At 38.2% G+C, this 19114-nt stretch overlaps 1 long non-coding RNA gene and 1 pseudogene across 1 annotated transcript; one reads left to right on the forward strand and one right to left on the reverse strand.

The window, feature by feature from the left end:
• Window positions 1-6849: 6849 nt before the first annotated feature.
• On the reverse strand, window positions 6850-8763 carry LOC110265980 (uncharacterized). The gene is made up of 3 exons (XR_002352732.2): window positions 8515-8763; window positions 8163-8337; window positions 6850-7166 (listed from the first exon to the last, which is right to left on the reverse strand). It is a non-coding gene; the product is annotated as an uncharacterized LOC110265980 (long non-coding RNA).
• A 6509-nt stretch (window positions 8764-15272) lies between these two features.
• Window positions 15273-17127, forward strand: LOC148549161 (caffeoylshikimate esterase-like; annotated as a pseudogene).
• Window positions 17128-19114: the final 1987 nt, after the last annotated feature.

Here is a 19114-nt window from a genome sequence, read left to right on the forward strand (position 1 = left end):
AGGGTGGCATCTATCTCGGAAAGGTTTTATTTAACTGTAGGGTCGACGGAGTTTGAGGTAATTGTTGAGGAACTTGGCAGTGATGAACATGGCTCTTTGGAGGGGGTGGTGGTGACTGATGTGATGCCAGGGGTTGCTGGGAGCATGGAGGGCATTAACGGTACTCGAAATCCGATGAAGAGGGGGTGGCCGGGTCCGGCGGCTGAGGAGGTAGCCTTGCCGCATAGGATGGAAGGGGATCCGGAGGGCAGAAGCGTAATTACGACCGATATTTTGGATGAATGGAGCAACGGTTCTTTGAATTCAAATTCTGTAACGGCCAAGAATACGGTTGCTGAGCTCAGGGGAGGAAGTGCTGAGATTGAAGAAGATGCGTCAGAGAGGACTCAGTCGTGGGACTTTGATGCGGACCGGGTGGTTGCTGTGGGAGAAATCACAAGTCAGATTTGTTTGGGCTCTAATAGCTCTAAGGCCCAGCTTGTTTACTCTAAGCCAAAGGGGGCAACGTTGGGCTTGACTTCCCGAGGCCCATCTACTCCTCATGCTGGTTCCGTGAAGGGGATGCAGATTGGGCCTGTTGCGAAGCGGGTTGTGGGTAATGCGGAGGGAGGATCTAAATCGGGTAGGTATGGGAGTGGTGATCCGTTTACATTGGGCGATGAGGCTGGGGAAGGAGACCATGGCGGCGTGGTCAGGTGTGATGCGGGGAGGAGAAGAGACGCAGATCGGGGCTTCGCCTTGGTGAGTACGACGCTGACTGTGGAGGCGGATGCTCACCCTGGGTCGCCGTACATGATGATGGGGATGGGTGGCGTGTGCAAGGCTGTTGACGTCGCGGGTGAGGTTGCTGAGGCGAGTCTGGGGGCACGGGGGTTGAGCGGGGCACCGGTGAGGGAGGTAGGCAATGCTCTCGCGGAAGGGATGGTGCTGATGATGCCGCGGCTGGTGGAGGGAGGAGGGGCAGTGGATCTCGTTGGGGGGAATCCAGGTCGTGCAAGGGATGGCACTAGTTCTTTTGAGGTCAGCGACAAGGGAGTGTCGCGCTCTCCGTTGGAAGGGGATGGGGCTAGCTTGGGAGATGAGTTGGCAGAGGGTAGGGACAGTGGCTGTCAGGGAGAGTTAGATACTGGTGTTCAGGGGAGAGTTTCAGCGGGTGTACAAGGGGCCCCTTCTGATGCAGTGAGCGAAGCTGAGACGGAAACATTAGAGAACAAATGGACAGCTGATATGCAAGAAAACCGGGAAGCCTGGAAGTTTGCAGTAGAATCTGGAGCGGTGCAGTATGATGAGGAAGATGACATCATGGCCATTCTAGAGGCACAGAATGAGTTAATTGCGCAGAAGAAAAAAATAGGCTAAGCGAAAGGAGAAAGCACGGAGGAGTCGACCGAAGAATCGGAAAAAGGTGTGTATAAGTGCTATACGATGATTTTTAGTTCTTGGAATATTAGGGGGTTGAAGGGGGTTGGTAAACTAAGTATGATTAAGAACTTTCGGAGAAAGTTTAATGTGCATATGCTAGGCTTGATAGAGACTAAGACAAAGATGGTGACAAATTTTGATATAGCACAACTGTGGGGAAATGGCGCAGTTAAATGGGAGTTAGTTGGTTCGGTTGGTGCTGCGGGAGGACTGGTATTAATGTGGGACGACATGGTGTTTCGGATGAACAACTGTTATAAAGGGGCTCGCTGGATATGCTTGGAAGGTGTGCTGCTAAAAACTAACTTTCCCTATGCTTTCTGTCTAGTTTATGGGCCACATGAAAGGGCGGAAAAACTCATTATGTGGGAAGAGTTGAGCTTCCTATCTGGGTTATGCCAAGTATCGTTCTGTTATATGGGGGATTTTAACGAGGTAACTCATGTAGAAGAGAGAAAGGGTGCTACCTCTTTAACAGTGTCCGCAGAAGAGTTTAAATCGTGGATACAGGATATGGAGTTAGTGGACTTGGCAATACCTGATCGCTTATTCACCTGGTTCAGAGGGCAATCATGTAGCCGCATTGATAGGGGATTGGTTAGTTTAGAGTGGTTAGAAGAGTTTCCTGATACAAGACTGAGAGGGGACCTAGAGGGTTATCAGACCATTGCCCAATGATCTTGGAGGTTACCCGGATTAGCGGGGGACCAAGACCGTTTTGGAGCTTGGATTCGTGGTTTACCCATGATGGGTTCTTGAGAATGGTGAAGGAGGAGTGGAGGAACTTGGGGGAGGGACAGTTCATTGATAAACTAAAGGCTCTGACGACTCCGCTGAGCAGATGGCATAGAGCCAATTTTGGGAATATGGACCAAAGGATTACACAGCTGGAGGATGAAATTAAGAAAGTAGATGACATGGTAAGTACTGGCACGGCTGATGGGACTACTGAAGCAAGAAGGAGAGCGTTGGTAAGCTTCTGTAGAAAATGGTATATCAGGAAGGAGCTTCATTGGAAGCAAATGTCCAGATCGCGGCACGTGAAGGAAATGGATAAAAATACCCGCTACTTCCACAATCTAGCCTCAGCACGAAGAAGGTCGAATATGATTGATTCCTTAATGGTTAATGGGAAGTTGATAAGGAACCAGGCGAGGATCAAGACGGCTATTCGAGACTTCTATAAGGGGTTGTACCACCAGGAGACATCGCCAGTGATTGGGTTCAGGGACGGGCTTGTAAAGCAGATCAACGAGGAAAAGGCACTGGAGCTAGAGATGCTGCCAACTGTTGAAGAAATAAAGGAGGCAGTGTGGGATTGTGAGTCAACAAAGGCGCCAGGTAGTGATGGGTACAACATGAACTTCATAAAAAAATGCTGGGATGACTTAGGAAGGGAGTTCACTGATGCGGTGCTAGGCTTCTTCCTTTCGGCTACACTTCCTAGAGACTCGAATGTTACGTGGGTTACGCTGGTGCCAAAGTTTACTGGAGCCAAAGAAATAAAGGACCTTAGGCCGATTAGTATGGTGGGGTGTGTCTATAAGGTCATATCCAAGGTGTTGGTTAGGAGGATGCGAAAGGTAATGCCGGGGTTGGTAGGAGAGACTCAGAGCGCCTTCGTTAAGGGCAGGAAAATCCATGATGGGGTCCTGATCGCCTGTGAAACAGTGCACTGGCTAAAAACACGAAAAAAGAGTGCCGCAATAATAAAGCTGGACTTCCAAAAGGCTTATGATAGAGTCAAGTGGGGCTTTGTGGATATTGCCTTGCAGAAGATGGGGTTTGGCCAGAGGTGGAGAGGTTGGATAAAGGAGTGTGTCACCACTGCATCTATGTCATTGCTTGTCAATGGATCACCTTCAAAGCCTTTCAAAATGGAACGGGGTCTACGGCAAGGTGACCCGTTGTCCCCATTTCTGTTCGTGTTAGTTGTGGATGTTTTGCATCGAATGATTGGAGAGGCGGTGAGGAATGGCCGTATAACTCCGTTACTGCTTGGTAGAGATAATATTGAGTTGTCTCACTTGCAGTTTGCAGATGATACTATTCTTTTCTGTCCGCCTGATGAGGGGACCATCAGGAATTATCATCGGCTACTCAGATGCTTCGAGCTCATGTTGGGATTGGCCATTAATTTTGAAAAGTCCAGCCTTATACCGGTCAGCTGTGAGAGGATGTGGGTCCGGAGGATGTGTCGGTTACTGGGTTGTAAAGAGGCTTCATTACCAGTCAGATATTTGGGCATTCCCCTGGGAGCAAATCCGAGAGTGGTTAAGACATGAAAACTGGTGATTGATAAGGTGGAAGACAAACTGAGTTTGTGGAAAGCAAAAACTCTTAACAAAGCAGGTAAGCTGGTCCTAATTAAGGCGGTTCTTAGTAGCTTGCCGATTTACTACCTCAGTTTATATAAGATGCCAAAGACAGTGGCAGAGAAGCTGATTTCCCTGCAACGATGGTTCCTGTGGAGTACTGAGGATGGGAGATACGGGGTACCGCTCGTGAAGTGGGAAGTGGTTATGGCTCCAAAGAAGGCAGGTGGGTTGGGAGTTGGGGATGCGGTGATTCGAAATACTGCATTGCTGTTTAAGTGGTGGTGGAGGTTCTCGAAAGAAGACTGTCCCTTATGGAAGAAAGTGGTGTGCTCTTGTAATAATATGCATCCTGCAAGAATGGTGGGAGGACAGCCTACTCCCACGCGAGGGGGTCCTTGGAAGGATATATGCCAGCTACAAGTTAGTAAGCCGGGGCTGAGAGATCAGATGATCAGTGGGTTTTCGATGGAGTTAGGGAATGGCAGAACAATCCGATTCTGGGAGGATAGATGGCTACCGGCTGGAGTATTGAAAGATATGTTTCCTAGGCTTTTCTCGGTCTCAACTCTTCATGAATCTGTGATAGCAGACTGTGGCTTTTGGGATGGCCTAGTGTGGATTTGGAGTTTCCAGTGGAGGAGAGAGTTGTTCCAGTGGGAGTTGGACTTAGTACACCAGCTTCATGAGATCTTACAGTCATTCAAGCTTACAAATGGGAGGGAAGATAGTGTGGTATGGAAATTTGATAAAACAGGTGACTACTCGACAAAATCCTTTGTGCGAGTGATGCAGGAGGAAGTCCTACCGGAGGAGGTTCCCAGATATAGCTTCACTAGTGCTGTTTGGAAAGGATTTGTCCCCCCGAGGGTTGAACTCCTTTCTTGGTTTGCGTTAGTCGGAAGGGTCAACACAAAAGATCGACTGTGCAGATTACGGGTTATTGACCAGCAGGACAATAGGTGTCTTCTCTATGGTAAGCCTGTGGAAACCGCGTATCATCTGTTTCTTAGTTGTAAGATTACATGGAAGGTGTGGTGTGCTTGGCTAATGGCCTTTCAGCAAAGGTGGAGCTTTCCAGGTACTTTGAAGGAACATTTTGAGAGTTGGACAAGCTTTACAGGAAGGAAGGTAGATAGGAAGAGATGGTTCACTGGATTCTTTGCTGTTATCTAGACAATTTGGCTAGAAAGGAATGACAGGCTCTTCCGAAATAAGAGTTCAAGAGTAGGGGACATTATTAACAGATCGTTTACGTTCTACGAAGAATGGAGTGGTGCTGAGCCCTTTGGGTGTTGATGGTCGGGTCACAGTGTCTAGGAGTTGTATGTTATCTTGTTTTATTCTTATTATAGTTTTGCTATCTGCTCCACTCTGCTGTGTTGAGCTCCCTTTGATTCAAAAAGAAGAAAAGCATGCTTACATCCATATCGAGCCAAGGTGATGGATCTTGAATACGACTTCAACTTGCTGGTTAACTAACTTGGCGAGTTGGGGTTGACTTGGATTTGGCCATCAGAAGGACTTGATTCTTTAGAAGAAATTTGAACATACTCATTGAAAAGAGTAGTCAATTTTTGTTTTACCATATAAGATTTTCTTGACATGATAATACATTAAGACCAAGCTTATGGTAACAAAACTCAAAAATGAAAACTTCATACGAGGATCAAGAACTGTTCTAAGAGCAAGCACAATGTAACATTTTTACTATTAGAATGTCATGCTTTCGGCTACGCCACTCTAATAGCGAGGATATATATTACGACGACTTCTATGTACTAAATAATAAAATAGGAGCCTTTAACATAAAATTTTTTGTTTGAAAACGTAAATACTTTTTCTTATAAAAATGTACATACATACATACATACATATAAATCAATCATAACACTTTATATATATGTGTGTGTGTGTGTGTGTGTGTGTGTGTGTGTGTGTGTGAGTGCGATGCACCTTTTGTTCTATTATCTTCCTTCACAGGTTCCTAGTTGTATTTATATCTTTCAACTATATGTATGTATTTTTGTTTCTAGAGGTCATAATGTCTCACCACCTCTGATTTACGACTATACCGTAAGGCTTTGTTTGGTAGGGTGTTACAGAATTCCCCCCAAGCTTGCATGGTTCGGCCAAAGTGAGGAGAATGTGGAGTAGCCGATTTTCGATGTTTTCTTCTTCAATTGTTCGGTCAAAAATATTCCATGGAGCTTCAGTTGTTGTGATTGTCGTACGGAGGTAGGTTTTGGTAAATTAATTAAGAATTAAATGTGTTCTTGAAGTTTTATTGATGATTGGTTGCCTAGTGATTGAAATTGAGTGGTTATATGTTGATTTGACATGTTTCTTTGATGAAATAAAGCTTCGAATTCAAGTGACTTAGAAGTCACTACTGCTGCTATTGAACCGTGAGCTTCCAAGACTTGAATTCAAGCTTAATTTATCTATTTTGTTGTGTTTATGATGGTTGAAATGTTGCTCTTTGTTTTGAAAAAATTTGGGTAAAAATCAGTAACCGAAAAGTTCAAAAATAGATTAAAAATCAAGCATATATTTTAAAAGATTACAAGAAAAGATTTTGGTTCTGAGAAGAAGTGTTAGTCACTAACACAAAAATTATTTTTGAGTATGAAAATGTGGTTTGATAAAAGATCAAGATTAAAAATAGTAATTATATAAGTTTTGGAGTACTGTAGATAATAAGTAAAAGTTCAGGGGTAAAAGGAGTATTTTATAAAAATATGGAGTTAAAAGTAAAAATATTTAAAAATTTAGAGTTAAAAATATAATTTCTAAGAGTTTAAGAATAAAGCTTTAATAAGATAAGTTTTTAATAATTAAAATAAAAAATTGTTAATACTCTATATTTACTAATATAATTTTGCTTATACTAAATTAATTATTATCTTTAATTAAAGATATTATTTTATTAACAATAATAAAACAGAAGGATAAGACCGTAACAAATCCTAAAAGTTTAAGAAAAAACTAAGGTTTTGAGAATTGGACCGGTCATCAAACCACTCTAATAACTGGTTCACAAGTTTAACTGGTCCAACCGAAAAAATCGTTTTAGAATAGAATAATAAATAAATTATAAATAAACATCCTAAAATATAATTATAGCCTAGTATAAATCTTAAAATATCTTCGACATTTAAAACACTACATAAAATATCATCAACCAAATCCATATGATCTTATCAAAATACAAACTCAAAAGTTAAATAGTAAAAAAACATAGCTAAATATTAAATGCCAACATGAAGATTTATCAATCATCAAAATTTGCAAGAACTTGTTGCAAATTTGCTTCGATGGGATCATCTTCACCTTCATTTCTACCCTCTTGAGTAGAAGAATCAAGAGATGCACCATAAAGACCACTGCTACTACCGCCACTTTGATATAAATCAGCATCAATATCACCTAACAAAATACACATTACCATTAGGAAAAGTCTAGGGGGCCAGCAACTTTTGTGTTTTCTGACAATCACTTAACCATCAAAATAAAAGTGAGTGATCTCCCACCATTAGATGTAATCTCACACCGTTAAAAACACTATTGATGGCCAATTGATGGTTACAAAACACCAAAATTGCTGGCCCCTAGCATTCCTCTTTATATTATAAACTAACAACATTCTAATAAATCATTAGAAAATAAACTATAATACTCAAGCAATAAGTCATCTACATATTTAATTGTATGTACCGTAAGAAATCGAAAAAAAGTTTATACTTTATACACATAACAAATCATGAGTTTATCATATTCACAAAAATGTCTGATTCAACCAAACAAATATCTCAATAATGAACATAAAATGAATCATAATGAAACTGAATAAATGCCCTGTCCCTTAATAACTACCTCAGAGAGTGGCTGATTCCAACAATAAAAAAAACATGCATAAATATAATTCTCTCAAGTGTTGTTATCACTTGAAACACTTGAAAAGTAACAAATGTATATGTATTACTTAGAAAAACATGCATTATCCAGTAAATTATAACAATGTTTCACTAGCCTTAATTCTTTGAAGTTTCTCATGAACTAGATGTTTAGCACATAAAGTAAGATAAGAAATGTGACTACAAGTGTAGAAATAGAATATAACAAGAGGCGGGGTAGATCTTCATAGCTAGGATAGATAATTTCAAAGGCATATAATATATAGGACACACAGTATGAAGACGAATGGGTTTATCTCCTCTTAAGTGCAGCCTTTGGCAAGTTGCACTTTAGAGCATAAAGTACATCATCTAAACTTTAGATGTAATAAGATATAAACATATCTTAACTACCCATATAATCTAAAATTATATTTTTTCATCAATGGTTTAGATGCTAAACTTCAGAGAAGCTAAAGAAATAAAGATATTTGATAGGGATATCAGATAGAACTACTGACATAACTACCTTAAAATAAGTAATTTTGCAGTTGCAATCTTCCCTCTAAATTGTAGGAGCAGCTCCACCATTCCAGCATCAAATACAAGGCATGCCAAGTGAAGCACAATTAAGCCATCCTTTATGTCCTCCATTAGTTGGCTTTCAGATTCAGATAACATGCTTGAGCAAAATAGTAATGACACTAAATTAAACAAAGCATTAGCAAGGCAGAAGAAGAAGAACGTTAGCAACATTAGCAACATTATTTGAGCAAAAATTTCAGAAATTAAAAGGAAGAAGAAGAACCAAGCATTCAGTAACCAGAGCCATCGGTAACCAGAGCAAAATTAAAAAGAAGAAGCAAAGCACGGCCACTCACCTTCGACGGAGGCACGGACGGCAACCGGCGATAGACGAGACGACGACGACAGGTGAGACGACGGCAAACGGCGAGCTGCTCCAAGCCACAAACAGAGAAGCCAGTGGACGAAGTGCCGAGCTACCTGGGTTCCGGACCTGGGGAAGAAGAAGAAGCGGAGGTGTCGAGAACGGAGAACCTGGAGACGGCGGCGGCAAGGAACCTAGGGCTAGGGTTTTACTTCAAAGGGGATTTGCACTTTTCTAGTGTGCACGAATGAAGGGGAAGGGGGGTTCAGGCGAATGGTTTTGGGGCTTGTTTGGGTGAGCTTTTAAGAAAAGATCTTTTTTCGAGTTATCTTTTTTTAAAAGATCTTATAGAAAAGTAAAAGTAATTTTATGTTTGGATATCTCATGTAAAAAGGTCTTTTTATCAATCAATTATGTTTGAGTATAACAATATAAAAGTACTTTTTTGTTTATTTATTACATGAAAAACATCTTTTTATTAAGAAAAAAAGATCTTTTAAAAAAAGATGTAAATTACAGCTTCTCAAAAAAGATTTTTTTTTTATTTTATTAGTGCTTTTACTTTTACTACTAGAAATTTGTCAAACACGTTAAAAAATAAAAAAAGATCTTTTTTCATTGAAAAAAGATCTTTTTTTAACAAAATAATGGCACCCAAATATGCACTCAGCTTGTTTTGGTTTTCTTTTTTTTCTTTTTTTTTCAAAAAACACAAAATGGCATTGTTTTTATAGAACCGGCCGGTTACCGATTCGGTTCAACAAGCAGATTCTCGGCCGGTTCAACGATTTTCAAACAATTTTTTGATCAGTGGTTATTAGTAGCAGGCCATACCGTTTTCATTGCCGGTTCCCGGTTAAACCGGTTCGACCGGCCGGTCCAGTCCGGTTTTCAGAACCATGAATAAAACTTTAATTAACAAGTTTTGAATAATAACATAATAGTACCATTACTCTTTTATTATTAATATTAGGCATTAGGCATTAGCTTACTTATATCAATATAATGTACTAGTATTTTATTTGAAAGATATTATTATATTTATAATAATATAGCAGAAGAGTAAAATAGTAATCTTTCCTAAAATCTCTAGTAAGACAAATCTAAGCTAAGGAAAAGAACCTTAGGATTCTCTTGTCACAAAACACCTAGAGCAAGGTCTGAGCAAGGTTTTAAAAACTGGATCGATCATCGAACCATTCTAGTTATTAGTTTACTGGTCCTACCGGTTTAATCATAATTCATCCAAAAAAACTATTTTATAATAAACTAATAAAAAAATTATAAATAAACATCCTAAAATATAATTTCATAATCCAGCAGCACATCACTATATATAAAAATCATAACATAATAGCAGTATAACAGAGTAACCATCCTAATCAATAATCAATTAATCATTCAATCTAAGCACAGTTAAATAAATGAACATCCTAAAATATAATTTCACAATCCAGCAACACATCACTATATATAAAAATCATAACATAATAGCAGCTTAGTAGAACAACCATCCTAAGCAACAATTAATTAATCATTCAATTTAAGCACAATTAAATCAGTAAGACAATCATAATTTAAGCACAATTAAGTCACAAAACACAAAATAATAGCACATCACTATATATAAAAATCACAAAACACAAAACAGCAACACAATAACACAGCATAGCTAATCAATAATCAATTAATCATTCAACCTAAGCACAATTAAAATATCAAGATAGTCATAATCTAAGCACAATCGAGTCAGAAAACAAAAAACAAAAAATAGCAGCACAATTTTAATGAAGATTAACAAGGTTAACCAATGAACTAAATTAATTGAATCAGCACAATTTTAACAAAAATTAACTAGCAAAATAAATTAACTAATCATTCAATGATTCAATCCAAAACAAGAAAATAGAGTATAATATAACTAGATTCAAATTTCAATCTGAGTAACATTAGCAAAATCCCAAAAAAATCAATGTTCTGAGTAAAGAGTGAAGAACAGAGAACGAAAATTTAAAAAAAAATGAAGCCATTGCCTTCGTTCTGAGCAATATGAGTAGAGGGGCAGAAGCACAACAGAGATGGAGCCCATGCGATGAGCAAGATAATGGACGGCACAGAAGCGTAGCTGAGCAAATGAAGAACAGGCACTAGCAGTGAGCACTAGCTAACCTTCAAAGGACGACTGCGAGCAGATGACACCGACAGTAGAGAACCAAGATTGAGAGCCAACAGGGATTCTTCTTTGGAGCATGCCGACAGAACAAAGAGAGAAGCCCTTGACTGCGACGGATGGTGGCAGTGGCTCACTCCTTGTGGCAGTGAGGCTAGGATTTCTGTTTTTGTGTGGAGAGAAGGAATGAGATAAGAAAAATCAAAGAAGGGGCTTTAAGGTTGGGAGGAGAGGCTTCTGTGCTTCACATATGCCGCTGACTGCGATGGACGGCGGTGGTGGCTCACTCCTTGTGACTTGCGGCGGTGAGGCTAAGGTTTCGTTTCTTTGGAGAGGAGGAAGGAAATCGGAGAATTGGAAAAAGGGTTGGAACTTGGGAGGAGAGGCTTTCCATCACACATACTTTCTTTTTTATGTTTAAAGCGAAATAGCATCGTTTCATGAGAACTGGCCAGGCACAATCCGGTCTGACCGACCAATTTCCAACCAGTTCAGCAGTTTAAGTTCGGCTTTAAGATTAGCAATTTTACCTGGCAAACCGAACCGTTTAAGCTATCGGTTCAGATTGAATCGGTCAGAGGGGTCGGTTCGATTTTCAGAACCATGGGTATGAGGGAGAATCAAGCTAGGGAAAACATTGAGATAAGACTTAAAAGATGTGAAAAGTATTAATGAAAGAGGAAAGATACAAAGATGATAAAGATGGGCTTAGCCCTAAAGATTAAAGTAACTTAGAGACGGTGAGATAGGAATTGTTGGTAGAGGCTGATGTTTGTTGACTTGGCTTTGGGCCGAACACTAGAACGGAGACGGTCGTAAACTTTGTACTGATTTTCCATTAGTCTTAGACGTGTTGTTGGCCAAAATTCACCTATAGTGGATATCATTTGTGTACCTCGGGATGTTGCTCCTATAGACCGAAGTTCACCTATAGAGAGTTGTCATTCCTGTAAGCCAAAATTCACTTACAAGGGTGCCATTTCTGTAGGCCGAGTTTCACCTACAGAGGGTTGTTATGTTGTTCTAGAAAAGCCATATCCGACTAAGAATGTTAGATTATGTTAGGAGCGGGTAGACCGACACATGAGCTCATGACCTGCATTAAGACTAGACATGCATCATACTTATTTGCGCACATTTTTCTGTGATATTTGTTTGTGATTGTGTGTGCTTTCTGATTTGGTTGTTTATCTGTATCTTTTGAATGGATTGTCGTTGTTGGCTAAAAATATACTAAAATGAACTTAACTGCAACCTCGACCCTATTAAGGACTCCCGAGTTCTTACCTCTTCTTTTTCAACCCTTTCAGTTACAAGTGCGAAGGCTTATTGCGAAGCTATAGAAGCATAGAAGAATTAGTGTTGTGAAGTTGGGTTGTTGTTAGAATTTATTTTTCCATCGCCTTGTTAGTTGAAGCTTTTATTTCAGAGGGGTAGGCATGTATATGTTGTTCATTGATTAACTATAATGTATTACTAGTAATTATGTGATTATTATTGATTGAAAGTCTTTGATGAACGATTTTTAATGGATAAAAATAAAATTTACTAGCTTTTTCCTAAAACTGGGAACATGTTAACGTCGTAAAGGCTTATTATTAAATAGATAATAAAAGAAAACAGGTCAGTAACACCTTATTTTTGGTACGATCATGACATGCTAGAAGTTAGGTCGTTACATATTATTTATTATTGCTTCTTAATGTTGATTTTAAGCTTTTGCAAATTTGATTATATTAGAAATAAATTTTAGTTCATTGTAAGTTTTATTTTGAGTGAACTACCAACCCAGCCCCTATCCATTTTCAAGAATAACAACGCGACCCCTCAAAATAAAAACGATCTACTTCATTCCCTTTCCCCTAATTCCGTCACACAACCCGGTCCCTGTGGGTTATTTTTCGGCAAGGCTTGATGGAAAATGATGAGCTGTCATGATTGAAGCATGACCAATCACATGAGCTCGCTGACGTGTTCATTCGATGCCTAGTTGGACAAGTTCAAATGGACAGGGGATCAGTTGTCCACTTTCTTCACTCTAAAAATGATGTCGCTCGTGCGGGAAGTAACTCTTTAATTGCTTCTCAAACGTTGTGTTTCCATAAAATCCCATCAACAAGCCTTCATATTTACAAGAAAACCAGAGGCATGAGCAGCAGTAAGGATCATGCATCGAGTTCCATTGGTGGGAGTAGAAGAGAAGCTTTTAAAGAGGAAGGCAGAAGTGCTATAGGCGTATTTGCAGGGAGTATTGGTGCACCAAAGAAGAAGAAGATGTTTATTGCTCCACGATGCCATTGTGGGGCGCATGCAATGCTATTTCTCTCTTCAACAGAACTAAACCCTAACAGGTTATTTTATGGATGTCCACACTTCAAGGTAATCTCAAATTTAATTTAAGTTTCTTTCATTTTAACTCCTTGTGACATCTTCTTAGTTGTGGGTATATTGTACAGAGTTCAACACCTCATTGCAAATACTTTGCATGGTTGGATGATTATGTTGCATCATTTGATGAGTTACCCAGAAATTATTTTATGGAGGGTTGGAAGCCAGATCAAAATCAGATACCTGATGCTGCTGTTGTTAATGCTGAAAAACTCAGGGAACTAGAGGGTAGAGTTACTGGGTTAGAATTTGAAGCTAGAAATTGTAATGCCAATAGTGGTACTAACTGCGTTAGTGTTAAAGCTATGGTTATTGCTTTTGTATTTGAAATTGTAATCTCAAAATTTGTTTAACGCATTTAGCTAGCATGAAACCTTATGTGATACTAGGTTTAAAGTTATGTTGTTTTAAAAAAGTGTATATTGTTTAAGGCATTTGGAGTAAAGTGTATGTCTACCATTTAAATTGTATTATTAACTTTAGAAGAATGTATGTTGTTTGAGATGAGATAATACTTTGATTCAATGAAAATGATCTGTTACTACTTTGATGCATTTTAGTATGTAGTTACACAAATTTCTCAATGGACAATATTGGATAAACAAACTAAACAGATGCTTTATATAAAACAACTACAGAAAACAACCAATCATGTCCTTGTTCAGCATGAGAAAGGGACAACATATAGCCCTTTAACAACAAAAAGAAGGCCAACATGTAGCCTTAAATAAAAACATCTTCCAAGTCAGTCTAGTAGAGTTTCAAAATCACCTAAACATGCATACATACACTTAATTAAAGCAAAAATTTTCCTAAATTTGTAAACACCAACATCAAAGTAACAACAAAAGGAGTTCAGTTTGATATCATCTAAGTCAACAGCAACATATCAAAGATCATGTCTGCCTCGAAGGTATAAATCAAGGGGTAAGAATAAACTTGAAAAGTCTTACTACAAGCTCGGAACTTGCTGCAGCCATGGTCTCTGTAGAAATAGCACTTTGTTGAGAGGGGACATTAGTAGTTGTTGTCCTCGAGTTCACATTTTGTTTAGTTGGAACATAGGGTTTGAGACCTGATACTGGAGGACCAGGTGGTAGAGTAGATAGTCCAAATAAAGGTGGAGCCAAAATAAGAGCAATCGGGGGCCTAACAATAGGGTGTTTTCTTCTCTGGGCATGATTGAAATTGGGGGTGGAGTTGGACTGAGGAGGTGATTGATTTAGGTTGATAGAGTCTGTTGCAACCTGTAACAAAAAATCAATGAGTTAATTAGGACAAATAGGTTAAACAACAGTGACAAACCATTATACCACTTCTGCATGGGGTACAGTTTGTGAAAGGGGAATTTCGTCTCTCTGTTCCTAAGACTCCGAATTACCCTTCCTTGGTAATGTCTTTCGAATTTTCTTCTTGTTCTTCTTTGCTTTTGTCTATCACCGTAACACAAACATGTGAGTATAGGGAGATTCTAATTTGTAACTTGAGCAGCAATATAGACATATAACAATTTCATAGATACTACCAGTAGATTCATAGGTGGTGCAGGTTATACATTATCATTGTTCAGATTAGAACTTTCATCCTATTTATATAAACAAGCTAAAATAAGTGGTATTTCACAATTTTCACAGGTGACTCTTAAACCCCTAACAATTTACAAAGTGGTATAGTTCAAACCCCAATTACCTAGCCTTTGTTCTGGCTTGGGTCAAAGGGAACAATCTACAACCCCTTCCTCTTAGCACCTCAACTTACCCTCTTTCATTTGATTAATCTCCATATCTCCTTTAATTACATGAAGTCCAGCTTCCATGTTAGGTGCTCCCATATCAAGCCAGAACATCTGCTTATACTCCCGGTAACCCAATTCTTTAAACAATTCAACGAAGTCAAAGAAATTTATGTAATCCAAGTCTAAAGGGGGAAACCTCTTCACTTTACCATCCAAGTAGCAGAGAACTCCCTCAGAGTCTTTGACAAATCTTCTCCCACGGTGAAACACAGGAATGACCATATATTCAGACATTTGCAATCATATTTATTCAAACTTTAAGAATATATCCTAACACTAAAAATATTTAAACAAACAGTTAACCATAACTACATTATTTAACTTTTATGAAAATACACAAAATTTATTCCTATTTAAACTTTTCTATAAATAGGACCACAAAGGGTTGCAGACAACAATGGTGCATTGTCAGAATCAGAATCAGAATGTTGGACCACACAAAACACAAGGGACAAACACTTTCTAGAAAGTCACTAACCTGAACTATGTGAAACGTCCCCAAAGGATTCCGTCCAACTCCGTCAACAACACCACCAACCCGCCATCAACTGTGACGTCGTCAGCACTATTTTAAGCAGCAACATCAACACTTCCCCCCCAACAACCCAGCATCCACAGTAGTCTCGAGAAATGAGGAACCTTTTCTTCTAGGGTTTTCTTATAAATGTGAAGGCTCATTGATGGGGTTTTATGGAAACACAACGTTTGAGAAGCAACTGAAGCGCTACTTCCCGCGCGAATGACATCGTTTTTACAACTGAGCCCCTGTCCATTTGAACTTGTCCAACTAGGCATTGAATGAACACGTCAGCGAGCTCATGTGGTTGGTCACACTTCAAACGTGACAGCTCAGCATTTTTTGTCAAGCCTTGTCGGAAAATAACCCACAGAATCGCGTTGTGTGACAGAATTATGGGACATGGACCGAAGTGAATCATTTTTATTTTGAGGGGTCACATTGTCATTCTTGAAAATGGACAGGGGCCGAGTTGGTAGTTCACTCTTTTATTTTTGGATATACTTAGATTCAATAATTTAATTCCTTAACTTGAACATATAACCTAATTAATCTTAAATAACATATTTTGATTTAATTAATTACAATTAAAGTAGTTAAATTTACCTAATCTATACCAATATATAATGGGGATACAGAAGTTTGGTATCCAATTTCTTCTTCCTATTTTACTCCTATTTCTTTTTTATTAAAAAATGACTTTATCCCATGACAGAGTTTAAAACCTGATTCACTTTTAATAAAGAGTAAACTACCCTTTCTACCCACGAAAGTTGAAAACGCTGACATATCTACCTATAGAAAAAGAAAATTACCATTTGTACCCATGAAATATGGGTTCCACACAACAAAATTATCCAAACACTAAAAAATTACCTAAAATTCCTAAATTACCCTTATCTTCACCACCACACCACCTCCTTCACCCAATCACCTTTCTAACCCTAACCTTCTTCACCCAGCCACCATCCCTCTTTCCCTTTCTAATCTCAAATCCCACTATCCCCCTTCACCTACCACCACCCCTCAAGCTCTTCACTCAATGGTGGCTCCCGCTACCCCCGCAACCGTCACCGGAACCCTCGCCCTCGTTCACGGATTTACCGGTGAATCCAGCTGGTTCCTCCAGCTCACTGCCATCTACTTCGCCAAGGCTGGATTCGCCACTTGCTCCATTGACCATCAGGGCCACGGCTTCTCCGACGGCCTCATCGCCCACATCCCTGACATCAACCCCGTCGTCGACGACTGCATCGCCTTCTTTGACGAATTCCACTCTCGCTTCGATCCTTCTCTTCCTTCCTTCCTCTACTCCGAATCCCTTGGCGGCGCAATTGCGCTATTAATCACTCTCCGCCACCGCGACTCACCGGAAAATGTCTCATCCGGGAAGCCATGGAATGGTCTGATTCTTAACGACGCCATGTGCGGGATCAGCGAGAAGTTCAAGCCACCGTGGCCATTGGAACATTTTCTTTCTATAGCTGCGGCTATAATCCCTACGTGGCGCGTGGTTCCAACGCGTGGATCGATCCCGGACGTTTCCTTCAAAGTGGAGTGGAAGCGGAAGCTGGCGCTGGTGAGCCCGCGGAGGAAGGTGGCGCGTCCCCGAGCTTCGACGGCGCAGGAGCTGCTGCGGATATGCAAAGGGGTGGTGGTGAGATTTGAGATTAGAAAGGGAAAGAGGGGTGGTGGCTGGGTGAAGAGGGTTAGGGTTAGAAAGGTGATTGGGTGAAGGAGGTGGTGTGGTGGTGAAGATAACGGTAATTTAGGGATTTTAGGTAATTTTTTAATGTTTGGATAATTTTGTTGTGCGGAACCCATATTTCATGGGTACAAATGGTAATTTCCTTTTTCTATGGGTAGATATGTCAGCGTTTTCAACTTTCGTGGGTAGAAATGGTAGTTTACTCTTTAATAAAAAAACTGGCACTATGTACTCAATTCTTTTTGTTTTTTTTTTTAATTGAAAAAATGACTTTATCCCACGATAGAGTTTAAAGTTGGTTCATTTTATTTCAGGTAACAACAAACTTAACATGTATTATGATAATTTTTTTTGAAATAATTAAAATAATAAATAATTAAAAAATTAAAATAAATAATGTATTCATAAAATTAATAATAACAAATAGAATAAAAAAATATAAATATATCTCTTATTTTTTATCATGCGTATTTTTGAATCTGGGTGAATAGGTATATCTTATAAGGTAATAACTATAAAATGAAAATAAATTTATTATTCTAAATTATAAAAGAAGTACTGAGTACTCTTTAACTACAACTTTTATTATAAATTTATTACAAAAAATGTATTTATGTTTCAAATTAATGTAAATGTTTGGGATAAAAAATAAAAAAATATGTCTTTATATTCTTATATTAAAAAATAAATAAAATTATTTTATATACAAAAATACTATTTTATAAGATAATTCCAAAAATCTCTCAAACACTCTGAATTCAATTCGTTGATCTAGCATAACACACAATACTTGATAAGATATTAAATAGTATTCTTATATTAAAGTTTATCATAATGATTTTATTATCAAAATAATATTTATACATTGTGATAAATTAATGCAGCATGATAATTTTTAATATACTTTAATTTAATTTTTTATTTTAATTTATATTTTTATGTTTTAAAATTTTAGTAATAATATATATTTTTATAATTTAAAATAAAACTAGAAAAAATCTAACTTAAATACAAATACAACGATAGAAGAAGAGTACAAGAATATTAATATTTTATCTCATGTATTTAAAAATACATGGAACAAATAAAGATTAATCCTTCTTATTATAAAATCTTTGTCCAATTAAAATTTAACAAATGACAAAATTTGATAACGGTAAAATGTGGCATAATTTTTTAAAATGTCTAAATACTATATTAAATATTACAAGTAGTGAATGGATAAATAATTTTCAAATTCTAGAATTAAAAATATAGATAACGCTTTATGTATTTATATGAGTTACTGAACCAATTTTATTGAATAACTATTTGAATACTAACTATAAAAAAATACTACTAAATCAGCCAATGACAATAATCATGAGATACGTAAATTAAAAAATACATATCAATTTAATAATAGTAAGTATGTAATCATTCCGGATATTTTTTTCACTACGATATGCAATCCATCATGATCAGAAATAACTTTGGAACTCAGTCATATTCAAACTCCACAGGATCGTTCGGATATAACAATTAGGATTTTCAGAGCCAAATTTGAACCATTAAAGGAGGATGTTATTACCAAGGGTGTATTGAAAAATGTGAAAAGTTATATTTATGTCACTGAGTTTTAAAAAAGAGGATTGCCACACTTGCATATGTTGTTAATCTTAGAAAATAATGACAACTTGAGTGATCCCAACCAGTATGATAGTTTGGTACGAGCAAAAATACCATCTAAAGAAGCAGAATCACACTTACATGAGGCCGTGCTAAGGCATATGATCCATAGTATTTGTAAAACGCTTAATCAATCTTCACTATGCATGAAAAATGGTTAATGTAAACGCAACTACTCAAAAGAGTTCGTAGCAGATACACGACGAGGTGATGACTCATATTCTCAATATAGGAGGCAATTTGATACTCCAATCCCTATAAACCAAAATGTGACAATTGACAACAGATGGTTAGTTCCGTACAATCCTTAGCTACTACTAAAGTATGATTGCCATATCAATGTAGA

This window comes from Arachis ipaensis, chromosome B8 (assembly GCF_059453495.1).
Source record: "Arachis ipaensis isolate K30076 ecotype BB chromosome B8, ASM5945349v1, whole genome shotgun sequence".
NCBI classification, from domain to species: Eukaryota; Viridiplantae; Streptophyta; class Magnoliopsida; order Fabales; family Fabaceae; genus Arachis; species Arachis ipaensis.